Source organism: Schistocerca nitens, chromosome 10 (assembly GCF_023898315.1).
Source record: "Schistocerca nitens isolate TAMUIC-IGC-003100 chromosome 10, iqSchNite1.1, whole genome shotgun sequence".
NCBI lineage: Eukaryota > Metazoa > Arthropoda > Insecta > Orthoptera > Acrididae > Schistocerca > Schistocerca nitens.
Window position 1 is genome coordinate 216377034 of NC_064623.1, and position 21720 is coordinate 216398753.

At 43.4% G+C, this 21720-nt stretch overlaps 1 protein-coding gene across 4 annotated transcripts in view; it reads right to left on the reverse strand.

Annotated features, from left to right (window-relative positions):
• The window catches only part of LOC126210109 (zinc finger protein 501-like), a 366536-nt gene that overhangs the window by 49635 nt on the left and 295181 nt on the right, over positions 1 to 21720 (reverse strand). The window contains exon 11 of one of the 4 annotated variants that reach the window (XM_049939249.1): positions 8510 to 9501. The exons of the other annotated variants lie outside the window; for them this stretch is intronic. The gene's annotated coding sequence lies outside the window, so the exon portion shown is untranslated. Of the gene's footprint in view, positions 1 to 8509; positions 9502 to 21720 lie in introns of those variants that run through there. 4 annotated transcript variants of the gene reach the window in all.

The window sequence follows — 21720 nt, forward strand, 5'->3', positions numbered from 1 at the left end:
GTGTGAAGCGCTACGCTACTAATGGAGTATTCAAATATTACGGGATTCTTTTTCCTATTCATCTGCATTAATTTACATTTATCTATATTTAGAGTTAGCTGCCATTCTTTACACCAATCACAAATCCTGTTCAAGTCATCTTGAATCCTCCTACAGTTACTCAACGACGACACCTTCCCGTACACCACAGCATCATCAGCAAACAGCCGCACATTCCTATCAACCCTATCCAAAAGATCAACAAGGACCTACCACACTTCCCTGGGGCACTCCAGATGATACCCTCACCTCCGATGAACACTCACCATCGAGGACAACGTACTGAGTTCTATTACTTAAGAAGTCTTCGAACCACTCACATATTTGGGAACCAATCCCATATGCTCGTACCTTAGGAGCCTGCAGTGGGGCACCGAGTCAAACGCTTTCCGGAGGTCAAGGAATATGGCATCCGTCTGATACCCTTCATCCATGGTTCGCAAGATATCATGTGAAAAAAGGGCGAGTTGCGTTTCGCAGAAGCGATGCTTTCTAAAGCCGTGCTGAAGCATGGACAGCAGCGTCTTTGTCTGAAGGAAATTCATTATATTCGAACTGAGAATACGATCGAGAATCCTGCAACAAACCGATGTTAAGGATATTGGTCTGTAATTTTGAGGATCCGTCCTTCTACCCTTCTTATATACAGGCGTCACCTGCGCTTTTTTCCAGTCGCTCGGGACTTTACGTTGGGCGAGAGATTCGAGATAAATGCAAGCTAAGTAAGGAGCCAATGCAGTACAGTACTCTCTGTAGAACCGAATTGGAATCCCACCAGGACCTGGCGATTTATTTATTTTCAACCCATTCAGCTGCTTTGCAACCCCAGGGATGTCTATCACCATGTCCTCCATACGGGAATCTGTACGAGACTGAAACGGCGGTATGTTTGTACAATCCTCCTGCGTGAAAGATTTCTCAAACGCTAAATTTAAAATTTCGGCTTTCGTTTTGCTGTCTTCCGTTGCCAGGCCAGACTGATCAGTGGGTGACTGGATGGAAGCCTTCGAGCCGCTTACCGATTTTACGTAAGACCAGAATTTCCTTGGGTTTTCCTACAAGGTTGTGTGTTATCACCTATCCATTTCAATCTTTTCACCAGTGGCATATCGGGCGGTTATAATTAAACCGACGGCGCTCCGAATGCTACAGTGAGGAATATTTATATCGTAGGATGCTGAAATATCGTACGTACGATCATTAATCGATGCGCTCATGGAGTATGCTGAAAACAATAGTTCTACTTTATGCCGCCAGGTGAAAATATGGCGCTATGAGCAGTCAGAATGAGACATTTGCCCCGTTCTGACGTCAGTACAGTGGCGGCTGCTGTGTCGGAGCACGTGAACACCCTCGCTTTCGACAGCTTGCGGTTTTATTGGTTATTTTACTTTGAATGCTGTTAAACGTAATATAAATATGGTAATCTGAAATATACGGCACTAAATCTACCGCGCTACGTTCCGTTGCTACTCCTCCCGACTCCGTGAAACTTGGCATCAGAGTCGCGAGCACACCGTCCCTTGGGCACGTTTTAAGGAGCAACTGGCATGACGTAATTGCCCTACGGGCCAAATACATGCAGGTTTGATAAACAACGTGGACGGCTCACAGCGTGCACTGCTGGCCCCCACCACTCAACTAAAAGTTTACATCAGTGTAGTACACTACAGTAGTCTTTTATCCCCATTCGCATGCCATAAATCCCGCTAGATCAGTGTTTCTCAAACTGTGAGGCGCGACTCTGGGGTGGGGTGGGGTGGGGTGGGGAGTTAAGTTAGGGGAAAAAAAATGTTCTTAGTAACAGTCAGTTAGAGCGGGTGCACACGTGAGATTTATTGCCGCGCAACCACTTCGTCTTTGTTGCTATCCTAATGCTTCGGTTTTTGAGAACTCATCCATGACGAGCAACTGTTTCCTGACAGCGAACCCATTTTGAAGGGTTTATGCAGTGCAGTCGACTGAAGTGGTTTTTTGCTCTTATCACTCGACTAATGACAAAACGATGTCACACAGGGAAATTCTTCAGTTATTTCCGCATGAGTGTAACGTCATTTGACGAGCTAGTCACAATTCTGGGACCTGCCATCACCTACCAAAATACAAATCTGCGACTGGCGATTCCGCCAGAAGAGAGACTCGGTGTTACATTACGGTTGGTTGCATGAAATTACACATTTCTTATTTCGTTTGATATTATTTATTGTTCGAGAAAACCAGTTAATAACAGTAATCGTTACATCCTGTATAAAATATGTATAAAATAGGTATAAAGTTTAAACACTGTTGCGTGTAGTGACATCTTACATACACTCCTGGAAATGGAAAAAAGAACACATTGACACCGGTGTGTCAGACCCACCATACTTGCTCCGGACACTGCGAGAGGGCTGTACAAGCAATGATCACACGCACGGCACAGCGGACACACCAGGAACCGCGGTGTTGGCCGTCGAATGGCGCTAGCTGCGCAGCATTTGTGCACCGCCGCCGTCAGTGTCAGCCAGTTTGCCGTGGCATACGGAGCTCCATCGCAGTCTTTAACACTGGTAGCATGCCGCGACAGCGTGGACGTGAACCGTATGTGCAGTTGACGGACTTTGAGCGAGGGCGTATAGTGGGCATGCGGGAGGCCGGGTGGACGTACCGCCGAATTGCTCAACACGTGGGGCGTGAGGTCTCCACAGTACATCGATGTTGTCGCCAGTGGTCGGCGGAAGGTGCACGTGCCCGTCGACCTGGGACCGGACCGCAGCGACGCACGGATGCACGCCAAGACCGTAGGATCCCACGCAGTGCCGTAGGGGACCGCACCGCCACTTCCCAGCAAATTAGGGACACTGTTGCTCCTGGGGTATCGGCGAGGACCATTCGCAACCGTCTCCATGAAGGTGGACTACGGTCCCGCACACCGTTAGGCCGTCTTCCGCTCACGCCCCAACATCGTGCAGCCCGCCTCCAGTGGTGTCGCGACAGGCGTGAATGGAGGGACGAATGGAGACGTGTCGTCTTCAGCGATGAGAGTCGCTTCTGCCTTGGTGCCAATGATGGTCGTATGCGTGTTTGGCGCCGTGCAGGTGAGCGCCACAATCAGGACTGCATACGACCGAGGCACACAGGGCCAACACCCGGCATCATGGTGTGGGGAGCGATCTCCTACACTGGCCGTACACCACTGGTGATCGTCGAGGGGACACTGAATAGTGCACGGTACATCCAAACCGTCATCGAACCCATCGTTCTACCATTCCTAGACCGGCAAGGGAACTTGCTGTTCCAACAGGACAATGCACGTCCGCTTGTATCCCGTGCCACCCAACGTGCTCTAGAAGGTGTAAGTCAACTACCCTGGCCAGCAAGATCTCCGGATCTGTCCCCCATTGAGCATGTTTGGGACTGGATGAAGCGTCGTCTCACGCGGTCTGCACGTCCAGCACGAACGCTGGTCCAACTGAGGCGCCAGGTGGAAATGGCATGGCAAGCCGTTCCACAGGACTACATCCAGCATCTCTACGATCGTCTCCATGGGAGAATAGCAGCCTGCATTGCTGCGAAAGGTGGATATACACTGTACTAGTGCCGACATTGTGCATGCTCTGTTGCCTGTGTCTATGTGCCTGTGGTTCTGTCAGTGTGATCATGTGATGTATCTGACCCCAGGAATGTGTCAATAAAGTTTCCCCTTCCTGGGACAATGAATTCACGGTGTTCTTATTTCAATTTCCAGGAGTGTAGTTTGTGATTCATCTGAAGGCACAGAAAAATTAGTGTGGTATACGTTCACACTGTCGCAATCATGAGGAGAAGTAAGGACGGTGTACAAGCTGTTTCCAGCAGTAGGTTGATTGTCAGACTTGTTGTTGTTGTTGTGGTCTTCAGTCCTGAGACTGGTTTGACGCAGCTCTCCATGCTACTCTATCCCGTGCGAGCTTCTTCATCTCCCAGTACCTACTGCAGCCTACGGCCTTCTGAATCTGCTTAGTGTATTCATCTCTTGGTCTCCCTCTACGGTTGTTTACCCTAAACGCTGCCCTCTAGTACTAAATTGGTGACCCCTTGATGCCTCAGAATATTGTCTTCCAACCGATCCCTTCTTCTAGTCAAGATGTGCCACAAATTTCTCTTCTCCCTAATTCTATTCAATACCTCTTCATTAGTTATGTGATCTACCCATCTAATCTTCAGCATTCTTCTGTAGCACCACATTTCGAAAGCTTCTATTCTTTTCTTGTCTACACTATTTATCGTCCATGTTTCACTTCCATACATGGCTACACTCCATACATTAAAACAAACTGAAGTTAAAGGTATAAAATTAACAATTGAACCTATAAAACGAATATCCTGAGAATCCTTTAAATTATGAATTATTGAACCTGCACACATAAACAATAAAGCCTTAAATAAAGCATGAGCTAACAAATGAAAAAATGCAAGTTTTGGATAACCTGACACTTATATCAATACTCGATGTTAACAAATTTCTCTTCTTCAGAAACGCTTTCCTTGCCACTGCCAGTCTACATTTTATATCTTCTCTACTTCGACCATCATCAGTTATTTTGCTCCCCAAATATCAAAACTCCTTTACTACTTTAAGCGTCTCGTTTCCAAATCTAATTCCCTCAGCATCACCCGACTTAATTCGACTACATTCCATTATCCTCGTTTTGCTTTTGTTGATGTTCATCTTATACCGCCGGCCACTGTGGCCGAGCGGTTATAGGCGCTTCAGTCCGGAACCGCGCGACTGCTACGGTCGCAGGTTCGAATCCTGCGTCGGGCATGGATGTGTGTGAAGTCCTTAGGTTTAAGTAGTTCTACGTCTAGGGGACTGGTGACCTAGGATGTTAAGTCCCATAGTGCTCAGAGCCATTTGAACCAATTTGAACCATCTTATACCCTCCTTTCAAGACACTGTCCATTCCGTTCAACTGCTCTTCCAAGTCCTTTGCTGTGTCTGACAGAATTACAATGTCATGCGTTAGTATTTTGCAGCTGTGACTTATTAAACTTCTTTGGGATTGGAATTATTATATTCTTCTTGAAGTCTGTGGGTATTTCGCCTGTCTCATACATCTTGCTCACCAGATGGTAGTTTTGTCAGACACAGATGTTGCCGTAAACACTCGCACAGGGGTGGAGAAGCTAGAATACCGAACGCCACCACTGAAACTATGACGTGTGTCATTTGGTAGACACGTGTTCTGGAAACATCTTATTACCTGAAGAATATCAATTTGTGCATCGATCATACGGTGTGTGGTTTTTTTTCTGAAAATCTGTGGTAAGTTCTTATAGGACCAAACTGCTGAGGTCATCGGTCCCTAAGCTTACACACTATTTAATCTAACTTACGCTAATAACAACACAATCACATACCCATGCCCGAGGGAGGACTCGAACCTCCGAATCCGCGCGAACCGTGACAAGACGCCCGAGACCACGCGGCTACCCCGCGCGGCGTGTGGGTATTGCTTTCAGCATAGGTACAAGAGACAATGCAAAATGTGTTGCAGGGTCATCCATTGATGAAGTAGTTTCTTTCTTCTCTCGAAGTATATAAAGTTTCTGCATAACTCTTCTTTTTCTTATTTGGATTATAGGAGGCATGTGGAGAACCAACAATGGGTGGCGTTTGAACGTTCCCTGTTTCTTCAGGTTACTCATCTTTCCTACTGGTTCAGCATTTCCACTTGTTTCACGTGCTTCTACGGGTGGTAGAAGAAATAAAAATTGATCGTAAAATTTCTACTTTCGGTGCTTTCCGGCTGGTTGTCCTGACTTGACCGATTTTTGCTCACGCAAAGCATGTCCTTAGCTTTTTCGATCTTCGTTGTACCAGCGTTCCTAGGAAGCAAAGACAATAAATTGAAACGCTTGACACTGTTGTAGATTTTAATTTATTTTGATGAAACAAAAATGAAAACTACTATAATTCAATTACTTTAAATCACTTACGAAACTTCATAAATTATTATAACATTTTTTTTCAGGTATCTAGCAACTGGATCAACTTTAAACGATGTTTCATACAACTACCTGATTGGTGCTAGCACAATCCGCAAACATGCACTGAAATATGAAATGCTTTGCAGCCTATGGTTATGCCAGAGAAATGTGAAGAAGAGCGGTTGCACATTGCTGAGCAGTTCTATAAAATTACCCATTTACCCAACATCATAGGTGCTATAGACGGAAAACATATTTGAATAATACTTCAAAGTTCTGGCTGAGAATTTTTTAATTATAAAAAGTTCTTTTACGGTGTGTCAAATATAAATTTGTCTTCAGAGACGTTGGTGCAAATGGATCAGCAAGTGATTCCTCAGTTTTTAATAATTCGAATATGGGCAGAAAGCTGCAACGTAACCTTCTGAACATACCGAACGACCGAACATTGCTTAACGATCCAGAAGACAAACCAATGCCTTTTTGTCTGGCTGCTGATTAAGCTTTTGGTTTATCGAGGCACATCTTGCGCCCATTTGCTAAAAAAACGCTAACCCCATAAAGAAAATTTTCAACCTAAGGCATACAGCTACTCGTCGTATAGTTGAACACACATTCGGCATACTGGCGAACAACTGGCCTCTTGACTCTGATTTCACTACGACTCAACAACACTGAAAAACTTACTTGTTCTATCCACAAAACATTATTAAGAAGTGTAATATAAGAACGATGTTAAAAATATGTCAATAAAAGCAACTTCGTAAAATAAAAACTTACCTGCTTGATATACGAAGACAGTAACTTGTTCTCGAGAGAACAGTTACTGTTGATGACCACGCAGCTTTTCCCTGGAATAAATGATGACTAGCTGACAACCTCAGCTGCCGACAGGTGTTGTTGATATACCTCGATGTGGACAGCTGAAAATGTGTGCCTCGACCGGGACTCGAACCCGGGATCTCCTGCTTACATGGCAGACGCTCTATCCATCTGAGCCACCGAGGACACAGATGAATAGCGCGACTGCAGGGACTTACCCTTGCACGCTTCCCGTGAGACTCACATTCCCAACTGTCCACAATTCTACATATGTATTGTACCTTATAGACATTTGCCCACCCACTCATTACTCGCGCACGCTTTGGCGATTCCCGTAAGAGTTTGGGCAACCTGTGCGCATTCGCACAAAGGTCAATGGCTGGGTAGCCTTTAACTATATATACGAAGACAGTAACTTGTTCTCGAGAGAACAGTTACTGTTGATGACCATGCAGCTTTTCCCTGGAATAAATGATGACTAACTGACAACCTCAGTTGCCGACGGGTTCGAGTCCCGGTCGGGGCACACATTTTCAGCTGTCCACATCGAGGTATATCAACAACACCTGTCGGCAGCTGAGGTTGTCAGTCATCATTTACCTGCTTGATTTTTTTAGATTTTTTTTTTTTAATTCTGTAGAGAGTTGTTCCCATATCGTACTCCACACGTTTACACACACTTCCTCCCATAGTTTGCTTTTCAAAGTAGTGTCAGAATAATCTTTTAAAGTTTTATTGAACAATGCAGGCCTTTTTCTACTTCATTTTTGAGCAATTCACTATCGATGCCTTCACCCCTCACAACAGCCATTTTACGAACTTCAGAGTTTCCAACTGCAAACACCTGAGGCGGCAACTACATTGTCGCCCGTGTGCGCGCACGCCACACGCCGGATACTGGCCTACTGCTTGCCAAACTGGTACTATGTACCTTGATGTAGATCATATGGTTTAGGCAACGTATAGCTGGAGAGCAAGATATATGTTATTGTTAGACTTGAGTTCCGAATCAGATTCGGATACTAACGCTGAAGAGGAAGTATTGCTTTATTCATTAATAAATAAAAAATTCAAATCCACAAATAAATATTTTTGTATGAAAGGAAAGCGTGTGGACAATTTCAAACTACGTTGGTTTAATGGGGAGTGTTCTTAGCTACACTTAATGAAAATCCGCTCAGCCGTTTTTTAACCAGCCACATAAACTAAAAATGTTTACTATGTGTAGGCTCTCTAGCAAAACGTTGCCTAAACCACATGATCTACATCAAGGTACATATTACCAGATTGTACACCTCAAACAGTCTAATTAAAAGTCGTCGAAGGCATACGTTTATGTTTCACGGTTGAAATGCAATATTTAGTAGCTCTTTTTGAGCTACAGAATATACCTACGAATCCGAAAAAGAGAAATGTAAACCTAGTAAGTGGTTCTTAAATATTGAAGTATTAAAAATCTTTTTTTTTTTTTTTTTTTTCAATTCTGCCAAAGCCGATTCGACGTGGGCACCAAGAAACAACTATTTCGTCAACGAATTGCAGCACCCTGTACAGTTTTCGCGCAACTTAACGCAATAGAAGCTAGGTCTTAAGCGAATCTCATCTCGACAAACACGCTTCTGCTAGCTGGAGTGGGTTTTTTAAAATTTTTGACCAAATTTCTCTTGTTAGTGTTTTATTGCAATAATACATGTTCACAAACAAAGAAAGGTTAATTTACAATTAATGAAAATCTGGATCGGTGTAACGAAAACTACTCAGAAAAGAAAACGAACAATATACAAAATGCTGATATAAAAAAAGAATTAAAATCTTAAGCGAGTATAGTTATGATGGCCCCTTCAGATTTCTTGAAAACGGAGAACAAAGTCAGTGAGATGAGACACACCGGATTCAGTTGTGTCGACTTTCAAACCTTCCACCTGTTGCTGTTCTGAATAGTGAGACGCTGTCTGTTGGTCAGAATCTGTCGATATATATGGCGATGAAGGATGAGAAAAAGGTTCTGTATTGTTTGACGCTGAATTATTTTAAGAAGATGACATCGAAGGTGTCTGGCTCCTTACGTTAATTATTTCTTCTTCCACAAGTGACACAGCCTGGAAAAGTTGACCTCCGATTATGTGCTCGTAACTTTGAGGCATGTTTTTTGTCAGCTGATACACAGATACGAAAAAATTGTAAAGAGGATTATCTTTGATATAGTTTGACTCCAATGCTCTTCTTTCTTCTACCCTTTGTCGTGCTCTGTCCTCACGCTGTTGCATAGATTGTTTTAGCAGAATTACAACGTCTTCCTGTTTTCTTTTTCTTGATTGATTTCTTTGAATAACTGGACTTGAAGTAGCGGTGTGATGTGTTATGCACTCTGTTCCTAGGCTCCTAGTAGATACTTCATTGCTGTCGTCGTTATTAATATCTTGACTTTGCTCATTCCCCTCATTGTCGAGTGAGTTGTTATCTTCTAATTCCTTTCTCGCTGATGTATTAGTTACAACTTGTGAGCTGTGATCGCTGCCACCACTTATATTATTACCACGTGGACCAGCTGACATAACAGGTTCAAGAAACGGCACCTGGTTTTGATATCTCCGTGGCTTGATGTTCTCAGCAGCAGCTCCGCTTTTCATATATTTCAGCTGTCGTCGCTGCCTCTCAGCTTAAGCCACAAAGTTTTTGTCTCTTCCCCTGCAATAATTAACAACGTATAACTCATAAGGAATTAATATTGTTCCATATACACACACAAACTAAAAATAAGCAATATTAACTTAGAGTGTTCGGATAAAGACATATTTGCAATGCACTTTTATCGTTCCACATTAACAATATAATTTCGTTTTGTTTCAGATATTTAGCCTCCAGTGACAGCTACAAAAGTATTGCGTATACCTATCTCTTGGGAGATCGAACTGTATCTGATATTGTAAAAGAAGTAGCTATCGTTGTATGGAAAGAAATGCAACCTACAACGCAGACATGCAAATCAGTCGCTTCACGGTTTGAACACAAATGACAATTCCCACCACACTGCGTTGGTGCAGTCGACGTAAAACATGTTCTTATTAAAAAAACTTCGCAAAAGCGGATCATTGTACTTTAATTATAAACATACATGCTCCATTGTTTTGATGGCGACAGTTGACGCAGATTACAAATTTATCACCGTCGATGTTGGCGCAATGGGACGATTCAGCGTTGGACATGTATTTGCTAGCAGAGTGTTGGCCAAGAAAATGAGGAAAAACACATTATTACTTCCCACTCCTGAACTAATACCTACAATTGCTAATCCAATGCCGTATGTGTTTGTGTTAGATGAACCTTTCCCATTATCGGAAAATATTATTAGACCATATCCAAGGAGACAGGTTACCGACAATTACGAACATCAGGTCTTCAATGCCAGACTTCCTCGAGCACGACAAACTGTGGAATGTGCTTCCGGTGTGTTCAGGAAATCATTTGAAATCAAAGTCGGCACAGTGAAAGACGTTGTGAAAGCAGCCTGCGTTCTACACAACTATTTACGATCTTCAGTACTAGTCGCACATGATTTAAATGACATCGAACGGTTGCCATCAACTTAGTTACTTCGTGAGCAAGGCAACAGGAGGAGGACTTCATCTGCTGCCTTCAAAGGGAGGAAAAATTTCACTGAATATTTCAACACTTGCACAGCAGCACATCAGTCAGTTTTACTTGGTAATTATTGACAATATAACAATTTCCGATTATTGTACCATTATTGTGCTCCACAGGTTATGTGCTCAAGCGAAATACACGTTAGTGATATGTATTAACTAAAAAACTGTCCGCAGCTCGTGGTCGTGCGGTAGCGTTCTCGCTTCCCGCGCCCGGGTTCCCGGGTTCGATTCCCGGCGGGGTCAGGGATTTTCTCTGCCTCGTGACGACTGGGTGTTGTGTGGTGTCCTTAGGTTAGTTAGGTTTAAGTAGTTCTAAGTTCTAGGGGACTGATGACCATAGAAGTTAAGTCCCATAGTGCTAAGAGCCATTTGAACCATTTTTGAAGTAAAAAACTGTGAAATAAATATTGCACTACTTACCGTCTTTCGAACTCAAATCCTTTGCTATATCACTCCAAAACCGGTCCTTGAGTTCGACCTTCATGTAGTCTGCGTGTTTTGTGTCATACAGCTCCCTGTGTTCCCTCACTGCCACTGTGAGAAGTAAACTATTCATCCACTGCACAACGCCCACTGTACAGCAGAATAGCGTGTGTACTGTCTGTAGCTGTGAGTAATGCACGCTACAAGAATGCAGACTCTAGCTAGGTGGTGCCTTGTGGAAGGGTTCACGTCGTTCGAAAGACACTGTCATAAATGTTGTCTGTCGTTGTCTGCAATACTTTTCAATAAATGAAATATATCAAATCGCCACACTTTTTCAAAGATACTCGTACTTTCGGAATAATACCGACCACATATTCATTTGTGTATCCTGTTACACAATTAGCTTATTAATGCTGATACTGTGTATGCTACCACTGAGATGTTTTTCTCGTCATGACGAGCCAAGTAAAACATTGTCATTCGTGAAGGTTTCTCGACTGTTTCTAGCTTGCATGCATGTAGTACAGTGTGTCGTTGTTACATTATTACACCCATATCCAAGTAATGACAGTGAGACTTCTATACTTCATATCTTGGACGCTTTTTTACCAGGAGCACAAAGGGGTCACACCTGGGAGATTATTCCTTTCCGAATTTTTGTAACAGATCGTACGGATAGGCCAGTATACTAGGAAGCGAGAAGATAACGTTGTTTTACTTTCCTACCTTGCTTTTTAATCACATGATTTTATAATATTCCTTGCTTGCTTATTCACTACCCTCTGTCCCTTCTTGCGATCTGAAAACCTCTTGGAGGAATATGATACAATTCCAGCTGCCATGGCTCACCAGTTACTGAACTATGCATTTTTCTTGAGAGAAGAAAAACAAAACAAAACGAAACTATACAAATATAAATAACAGAAATGTATAATGCACTAACGAAGATAGCTGGAGCGTTTAAATGGCGAAAAACGAAACACTACCCAATGCCAATAAAATTTAGTATACAGTGAGGCAATATGCATCTTATGGGCACTATTACCACAGCTCATATGCGCCATGCCACAGTGAGCATATGGTCAGGCTACTTTCTCGCTCCGCGCCTCAACTTTCCCACGGTGCTAGCGAGGCACGCGCAACGCACGGCGCGAGAAACTGTCACAACCACAAGGCTAGGCGCAAATTGAGACGCGTATAGCGCGTGTGGCGCGACGCAGCGCAGCGCGCGTTTTCGTAACATCACAGGTTCAGATGGGACGGCGCAAACTGCGACGCGACGCGACTGGGACGCGACACGCGCCTGCGCCAGGTCGCGCGGCGTTGTGGTTGAGGCACAGTTTCTCGCGCCGCGCGTCGCGCTTGCCTCGCTAGCACCGTGGGAAATTTGAGGCGGGGAGCGGAAAAGTAGCACGGCCATATGCTCACATTGGAGCGGCGCATATGAGCAGTGATAATATTGCCCATACGATAAATTTTGCCTTACTGTGTACTGAATTTTATTGCCTTTGGGCAGAGTTTAGTTTTCGCCATTTAAGCGCTCCAGCTTTCATCGTTAGCACGTTATATTTTCCTGTTATTTATATCTGCATAGTTTTGTTTTTCTTCTGTCAAGAAAAATGTATACTTCAGTAACTGATGAGCCATTGGCCGCTGGAATTGCACCATATGCCTCCGCGATGTTTTCAGATCCCAAGAAGGGGCAGAGGGTAGTGAATAAGGAAGCAAGGAATATTATAGAATCATGTGATTAAGAATCAAGGCAGGAAAGTAAAACAAGGTTATCTTCTCACTGCCAAGTAAGCTAGCGTATCCGTACGATCTGTTACAAAAATTTAGAAAGGGATAATCTACACAGGGATCCCTTTGAGCTTCTGGTAAAAAGCGTCCAAGATCTGAAGTATAGAAGTTTCACTGTGATTACTCTGATATGGATGTAATAATGTAATACGACACACTGTACTACATGCATGTGAACAACATATTTCCACTGCAAGCTAGAAACAGTCGAAAAGCAGTCACAAATAACAATGTTTTAATTGGTTCGCCGTGATGAGAAAAAGCATTTCAATTGTTGCATTCACATTATCAGCATTAATAAACTAATTATACAACAGGCTACACATAGGAAGAAAATGGTCTGTGTTATTACGAAAGTAGGAATATCCTAAAAGAGTGTTTTGATTAGATATATTTAATTTGTTGAAATGTGCTGCTGACAAAGGCAGATCTACTTTCATGACAATGTTTTTCGAGCTCCAACTCACAAGGCACACATGGCTAGCCTGTGCATTCCTGTCGCGCGCATTATCTTTCGGTGCTGACAATACACTGACTATTGTGTTGTGCGAGAGATCAATTGTTTATATTTCTCAATAACAACTATTTTATTCGCGATCACGCATTGTCAGTTTGGCAAGCCCTAGGTGAGTAAACAGTATCTGGCATGTGCCTATCATTCCGCCTGAAGGAACGCTCGTCATTATTTTAATACTGCTCAGATCAAGAGAAGGAATAAAATCCTTTGGTAAGTTTCCATTCCAGTCGCTCAGTGTTAAAAATACGATGGGTTACGGGGATTCCACCAAAATTCCAACAGAATTGCCAATCTGTTTTTGTGTGAGTTGTTAACCTTTTCTCATTCGAAGAAGCATCACCATTTATGAGTAAAGACCACATTTCTCTTGGTGACTGGTTTAATTGTACTTCCTTGGTCACAATGTAATTTGCCAAACTCATCTCACAGCAGCTATTGAGACAGAATTCTGAAACGGAGGGCCTCATTAAACAAGTAATTGGCAATCACAGAGCTCAATAGCTTACGAAAAACCTCATAGTATCGCTTTGCAGTAACATAAAAGAAGAAATTTCATGTTTATTTTCATACTAGGAAGCTCTTGTTTCGCTAGCTGTCGACAACTCTTAAGAAATTACAGTCACTGTAGTGAAATAAATAAAAAAAGGAGTATAAGTACTGATATATCGCCACAGATAAGAAAGTTCTGTGCGTTTAATAATTGGCAAAACACTCTCCTCCTTGTGTGCTATGATTCGCCAAACTTTCGTTTCGATGTCTCGAGCGGTTTAGGAAATATGAGAGATGTTGCGAGTATTTCATTCTCGCGGGCGTGAGATCGGAAGTGAGCGCACTACATGGGATCCATTTTCTCGAGATCGGAGGCAGATATCTCCTCCCAAGTCTAAACAAAAATTCAGCATGTTAGCTAAATTTCACACGCAGCAACATATGGTGTAATACGCACCAAACGCAAAATCATAGCGATCCCTAATTTTCGTTGCAAACTTTTTTAGTTTTGTGTAGTGTCTTACTAAAATGTGCACATCACAATAAGAATGGTCATTAGCGAGGTGATGGGCACTTCGTCACGAAGCTGATACATAACGCTACAAGTAAGGTAAAAGTCATGTATTTTCAGTGAATAGCTTCTGCAAAATCGTTTGAGAAAGGTAACAGGTTGCGCGCGCTTCATTTCTGTCGGCGCAGAGCGTCGCCAGTCGGCGCGTGCGAAGTATGGTGTACGCGTCGCAATATGCGCTGCACCCGCACGACCCGTGCGTGTCGCGCTGTAGTGTCGTGTCACGTCACACGTGCTATACGCTTCTCAATTTGCGCCTATCGCAACGCCGAGCGACCTGGCGCAGGTGCGCGTCGCGTCGCGTCGCAATTTGCGCGGTCCCGGCTAGTCGCAAATTGAGACGCTTATAGCACGTGTGACGTGACACGACACTACAGCGCGACACGCACGTGCCGCACGGGTCGTGCGGGTGCAGCGCATATTGCGACGCGTACACCATACTTCGCACGCGCCGACTGGCGACGCTCTGCGCCGACAGAAATGAAGCGCGCGCAACCTGTTACCTTTCTCAAACGATTTTGCAGAAGCTATTCACTGAAAATACATGACTTTTACCTTACTTGTAGCGTTATATATCAGCTTCGTGACGAAGTGCCCATCACCTCGCTAATGACCATTCTTATTGTGATGTGCACATTTTAGTAAGACACTACACAAAACTAAAAAAGTTTGCAACGAAAATTAGGGATCGCTATGATTTTGCGTTTGGTGCGTATTACACCATATGTTGCTGCGTGTGAAATTTAGCTAACATGCTGAATTTTTGTTTAGACTTGGGAGGAGATATCTGCCTCCGATCTCGAGAAAATGGATCCCATGTAGTGCGCTCACTTCCGATCTCACGCCCGCGAGAATGAAATACTCGCAACATCTCTCATATTTCCTAAACCGCTCGAGACATCGAAACGAAAGTTTGGCGAATCATAGCACACAAGGAGGAGAGTGTTTTGCCAATTATTAAACGCACAGAACTTTCTTATCTGTGGCGATATATCAGTACTTATACTCCTTTTTTTATTTATTTCACTACAGTGACTGTAATTTCTTAAGAGTTGTCGACAGCTAGCGAAACAAGAGCTTCCTAGTATGAAAATAAACATGAAATTTCTTCTTTTATGTTACTGCAAAGCGATACTATGAGGTTTTTCGTAAGCTATTGAGCTCTGTGATTGCCAATTACTTGTTTAATGAGGCCCTCCGTTTCGGAATTCTGTCTCAATAGCTGCTGTGAGATGAGTTTGGCAAATTACATTGTGACAAAGGAAGTACAATTAAACCAGTCACCAAGAGAAATGTGGTCTTTACTCATAAATGGTGATGCTTCTTCGAATGAGAAAAGGTTAACAACTCACACAAAAACAGATTGGCAATTCTGTTGGAATTTTGGTGGAATCCCCGTAACCCATCGTATTTTTAACACTGAGCGACTGGAATGGAAACTTACCAAAGGATTTTATTCCTTCTCTTGATCTGAGCAGTATTAAAATAATGACGAGCGTTCCTTCAGGCGGAATGATAGGCACATGCCAGATACTGTTTACTCACCTAGGGCTTGCCAAACTGACAATGCGTGATCGCGAATAAAATAGTTGTTATTGAGAAATATAAACAATTGATCTCTCGCACAACACAATAGTCAGTGTATTGTCAGCACCGAAAGATAATGCGCGCGACAGGAATGCACAGGCTAGCCATGTGTGCCTTGTGAGTTGGAGCTCGAAAAACATTGTCATGAAAGTAGATCTGCCTTTGTCAGCAGCACATTTCAACAAATTAAATATATCTAATCAAAACACTCTTTTGGGATATTCCTACTTTCGTAATAACACAGACCATTTTCTTCCTATGTGTAGCCTGTTGTATAATTAGTTTATTAATGCTGATAATGTGAATGCAACAATTGAAATGCTTTTTCTCATCACGGCGAACCAATTAAAACATTGTTATTTGAGACTGCTTTTCGACTGTTTCTAGCTTGCAGTGGAAATATGTTGTTCACATGCATGTAGTACAGTGTGTCGTATTACATTATTACATCCATATCAGAGTAATCACAGTGAGACTTCTATACTTCAGACCTTGGACGCTTTTTACCACAAGAACAAAGGGATCACACCTGTGGAGATTATCCCTTTCTAAATATTTGTAACAGATCGTACAGATACGCTAGCTTACTAGGCAGCGAGAAGATAACCTTGCTTTACTTTCCTGCCTTGATTCTTAATCACATGATTCTATAATATTCCTTGCTTCCTTTTTCACTACCCTCTGTCCCTTCTTGCGATCTGAAAACATCGTGGAGGCATATGGTGCAATTCCATCGGCCAATGGCTCATCAATTACTGAAGTATGCATTTTTCTTGACAGAAGAAAAACAAAATATAAATAACAGAAAAGCGTAATGTACTAGCGAAGAAAGATGGAGCGTTTAAATGGCGAAAAACGGAACACTACTCAAAAGGCAATTTAATTTAGTACACAGTGAGGCAAAATTTATCGTATTGGCAATACTACCACTGCTCGTATGCGCCCTTCAGATGTGAGCATATGGCCGGGCTACTTTTCCGCTCCCCGCCTCAACTTTCCCACTGTGCTAGCGAGGCACGCGCAACGCACGGCGCGAGAAATGTCACAACCACAACGCCGCGCGACCTGGCGCAGGCGCGTGTCGCGTCCCAGTCGCGTCGCGTCGCAGTTTGCGCGGTCCCATTTGAACCTGTGAAGTTACAAAAATGCGCGCTGCGCTGCGTTGCGCCACACACGTCTCAGATTGTGCTTAGCCTTACATATCATTGCATAGACTCTGTGGAAAAAGACACGAAGTCTCCCGTCTGCGCCCGCCCTTAGGTTTAACTTTCGCCGAACAAACAAAACGCCGCTGATATGGTTTGAATTTCGCCCGACGTCGGTGTTAACGTCAGACGCGGTCGACATTGATGAAGCTGCTGTCACATTTTCAGCATTGTTTGAAATGATCGGTGGAACTGCGCGGCTTCCTTCAACGCCACCTAGGAACAAAGCCTACACGCGAGCCGGTCGATGTGGCCGAGCGGTTCTAGGCGCTACAATCTGGAACCGCGCGACCGCTACGGTCGCCTCGGGCATGGATGTGAGTGATGTCCTTAGGTTAGTTAGGTTCTAAGTTCTAGGCGACTGATGACCTCAGAAGTTAGGTCCCATAGTGCTCAGAGCCATTTGAACCTACACTCGACAGCTGAGTACCCTTTGTTCCTAGGTGACGTTGCGTCCTTAGTCGGCGGAATACCCTTTGTCGCCTGCGCCATTACTGTTTCCGTAACTATCCCGCGCAGTGCAAAGTTTAGGTCGTGGACCTTAACGCATCCTTATAGTGACGACTATAATTATAGACTTTGCGAGGAAGACTTGTTTGCAGTATGTTGCACTTCCTGATTAGTGACAAACATCAATATAGCTTGGGTCCATCAACTGGCGTAGGGGAGGGAGATAGTCCAAAGGCGAAAACGAGGTATGATGAGAACTGTTTATTGCTGGGCTTCACAAAAACTAGGATCTATGGTGAAGTACGTGCGCAGTATGTAGTTTGTTTAACGATTTTAGCTGTTGATGCCATGAAACCTAACAAGTTAAAGAGACATCTTGAGACCAAACATCCTAAATTAACGGGAAAACCAAAAGATTTTTTTTGTCAGAAAACTATTTTACTATGTACCCCGAAGAACTTAGCTAGAACGACGAATGTGACGTCTAAGGTCCTTTTAGCCTCTTACCAGATTTCTCATAGAATTGCTAAACGCAAGAAACCAGACACGGTTACAAAAACTCAAGTTTTACCAGCAGCGATTGATATAGTATCAACAATGTTTGGGGAATTATTTGCTCAACAGTTGGAAAGTATTCCTGTCTCTAATGACACAGTGCGTAGAAGAACTTTAGACATTTCTGACGATTTACTCGAACAGTTAATCGATAAATTGCGTAACAAATATTTTCCACTTTAAGAGGACGAAGCAACTGACGTTCATAAAGATGCTCATTTGATTGCTTATGTTGGTTTCGTTGATGAATTTAACTATGGTGTCACCGCCAGACACCACACTTGTTAGGTGGTAGCCTTTAAATCGGCCGCGGTCCGTTAGTATACGTCGGACCCGCGTGTCGCCACTATCAGTGATTGCAGACCGAGCGCCGCCACACGACAGGTCTAGAGAGACTTCCTAGCACTCGCCCCAGTTGTACACCCGACTTTGCTAGTGATGGTTCACTGACAAAATACGCTCTCATTTGCCGAGACGATAGTTAGCATAGCCTTCAGCTACGTCATTTGCTACGACCTAACAAGGCGCCATTATCAGTTGCTATTGATCTTGTTAATCATGTACCGTCAGACCGACGTTCACCTTTAACGGATTAAAGTTAAGTATTCCACCAGCTACGTCCGTTTTTCTAAATTCTAATTTCCTTGTCCTGTTCCAGACCTCACGCCAGCCTGCGTGAGCTAAAACGCGTGCCTTTCGGCTTCCTCTTGTAACCTGGTGTTGGCTCTCCTGCCAACCCACAACATTAACATTCGAGAGGAATTTATTTTCTGTGAGCCGATACAGAAAACAGCTGCAGCTGAAAGCCTTTCTGACATGCTCAATACTTTTTTAATTTATAAACGGTACATTATGGAATAAGTGCAATGGAGTATGCACATACGGAGCTCCGTTATGTCTGGAATTCATGATGGATTACCAAGTTTATTTTTTTTAAGTGATTCAATATATTCATCCTGTCCCAACGTAATGAGCAAATATGATTAATTTAAATCGCCTGCACTGTTACAGTTACATAATTGTCTGTAGATAGGAGGGTATATTAGAGGTTCCACTGTTCGTGTTATTTCAAGACTGCACTTGTTACTCTGAAACGTACTGTTTTCTACTACATTATTTCCCCACTTTTTGGGTATATGATGCTGATCTTCAGAAATATTTGTCTTTGTCATCGCAGGAAGTTGCATGTCTTCTTATAAGACTAGATGCCTTTGACACTCACTGTAAGTTGTTGTTCCCGGCGGTTTTTAAAATGATTTTGAATTATACCGTGACTGAGTGACAGATCTTAAAGGATTTAGACTTTTGCTGATTCCCTGACTAGGGACTCGGTTATTTGCTATACCTAACGAAGAAGTGCACAGTGAAAAACGAGACGTTCTTTTTGTGGGTCCCACCACTAACAATTTCATCCCTGAACTGCACGGCTGAGTTGTCCGGTCGGAGACGCTGGACACAGCTGTTATTTTAAACAAGGCACCTCTGCTGGTCCGACGGTCCCAGTGACACACTGGTATCAGGTAAGTACGAGGTTGCTGGCTCCCACTCGCGCGAACTCAGCAGTTTTCTATGCCTTAGAATGCTGAGCAGGAGGTCCTCACTCCAGCAACAGAGAAGTAACAACAGTCAGCCCTGCGCCCACCAAATGCCGTACGGCGACGACTGTTAAGAATATTTATACCAAAAAAGTCAAAGAACGTTCCCTCGCAGTGACACACTTCCGACGGTTTCGTGACGATTACGGAACTCCGTCATTCAGTACTGGCCGCTTGGCACCACCCCTGGAGAAGCGGCAGAACACAGGCGCTACCTAGTCCAGCGCTCATTAAGCTGCGGTCCGTGAGCTGTATGCGGCCGGAACTGAGTTAGCGCCCCGCAGTTACCAGCCGTATTTTATAATATGTCCGCATTGTTATTAAAATAGCATTGATCGCTTTTTCCATTTTCTATAACAACGCCATATTTCAAAGCAATACAAATTTTACGAATAAAAATTACTCGTTCTTTAAAATAGGTTTATTAAAAATAAACGAAAAACTTTAGCACTGCTGCTAAGGCTAAAGCTGGTATTACACTATCGTATTTCTTACACAAAGAAATACGATCAAATATTCGTCGTATTTCTTTGACAAAGATCTTTGACGTGGCGCTAAAAAGGGCATTTACACTGTCGTCATATTTTTCATCAAATTTCAGGATGGCGTCTTTGATTCATAATCAAAAAACGTCTTCGGTCCCGGGTTCGATCCCCGCCACTGCCTAAATTTTGATAAATAATCAGCATTGGCGGCCGAAGACTTCCGGCATAAGAAGTCAGCCTCATTCTGCCAACGGCCTTGTCAAAGAGGGCGGCGGAGCGGATAGAGATTCAGGGCACTCTCTTGTCCTTGGGGTGCGAAATTGCCCCTAAAGGCAGAAGAATAAGCAATGATCAACGACATGAGGATGCAGAAGGCAATGGAAACCACTGCATTAAAGACACGTAACGTGTATTCACAGGACATGTGGCCTGTAATTGAACAAGTGTCATGATGATCTCTCCATTGGCAAAAGATTCCGGAATAGTCCCCCATTCGGATCTCCGGGAGGGGACTGCCAAGGGGGAGGTTACCATGAGAAAAAGATTGAATAATCAACGAAAGGATAACGTTCTACGAGTCGGGGCGTGGAATGTCAGAAGCTTGAACGTGGTAGGGAAACTAGAAAATCTGAAAAGGGAAATGCAAAGGCTCAATCTAGATTAGTAGGGGTCAGTGAAGTGAAGTGGAAGGAGGACAAGGATTTCTGTTCAGATGAGTATCGGGTACTATCAACAGCAGCAGAAAATGGTATGACAGGTGTAGGATTCGTTATGAATAGGAAGGTAGAGCAGAGGGTGTGTTACTGTGAACAGTTCAGTGACAGGGTTGTTCTAATCAGAATCGACAGCAGACCAACACCGACAACGATAGTTCAGGTATACATGCCGACGTCGCAAGCTGAAGATGAACAGATACAGAAAGTGTATGAGGATATTGAAAGGGTAATGCAGTATGTAAAGGGGGACGAAAATCTAATAGTCATGGGCGACTGGAATGCAGTTGTAGGGGAAGGAGTAGAAGAAAATGTTACAGGAGAATATGGGCTTGGGACAAGGAATGAAAGAGGAGAAAGACTAATTGAGTTCTGTAACAAGTTTCAGCTAGTAACAGAGAATACCCTGTTCAAGAATCACAAAAGGAGGAGGTATACTTGGAAAAGGCCTGGAGATACGGGAAGATTTCAATTAGATTACATCATGGTCAGACAGAGGTTCCGAAATCAGATACTGGACTGTAAGGCGTACCCAGGAGCAGATATAGACTCAGATCACAATATAGTAGTGATGAAGAGTAGGCTGAAGTTCAAGACATTAGTCAGGAAGAATCAATACGCAAAGAAGTGGGATACGGAAGTCCTAAGGAATGACGAGATACGTTTGAAGTTCTCTAACGCTATAGATACAGCAATAAGGAATAGCGCAGTAGGCAGTACATTTGAAGAGGAATGGAAATCTCTAAAAAGGGCCATCACAGAAGTTGGGAAGGAAAACATAGGTACAAAGAAGGTAGCTGCGAAGAAACCATGGGTAACAGAAGAAATACTTCAGTTGACTGATGAAAGGAGGAAGTACAAACATGT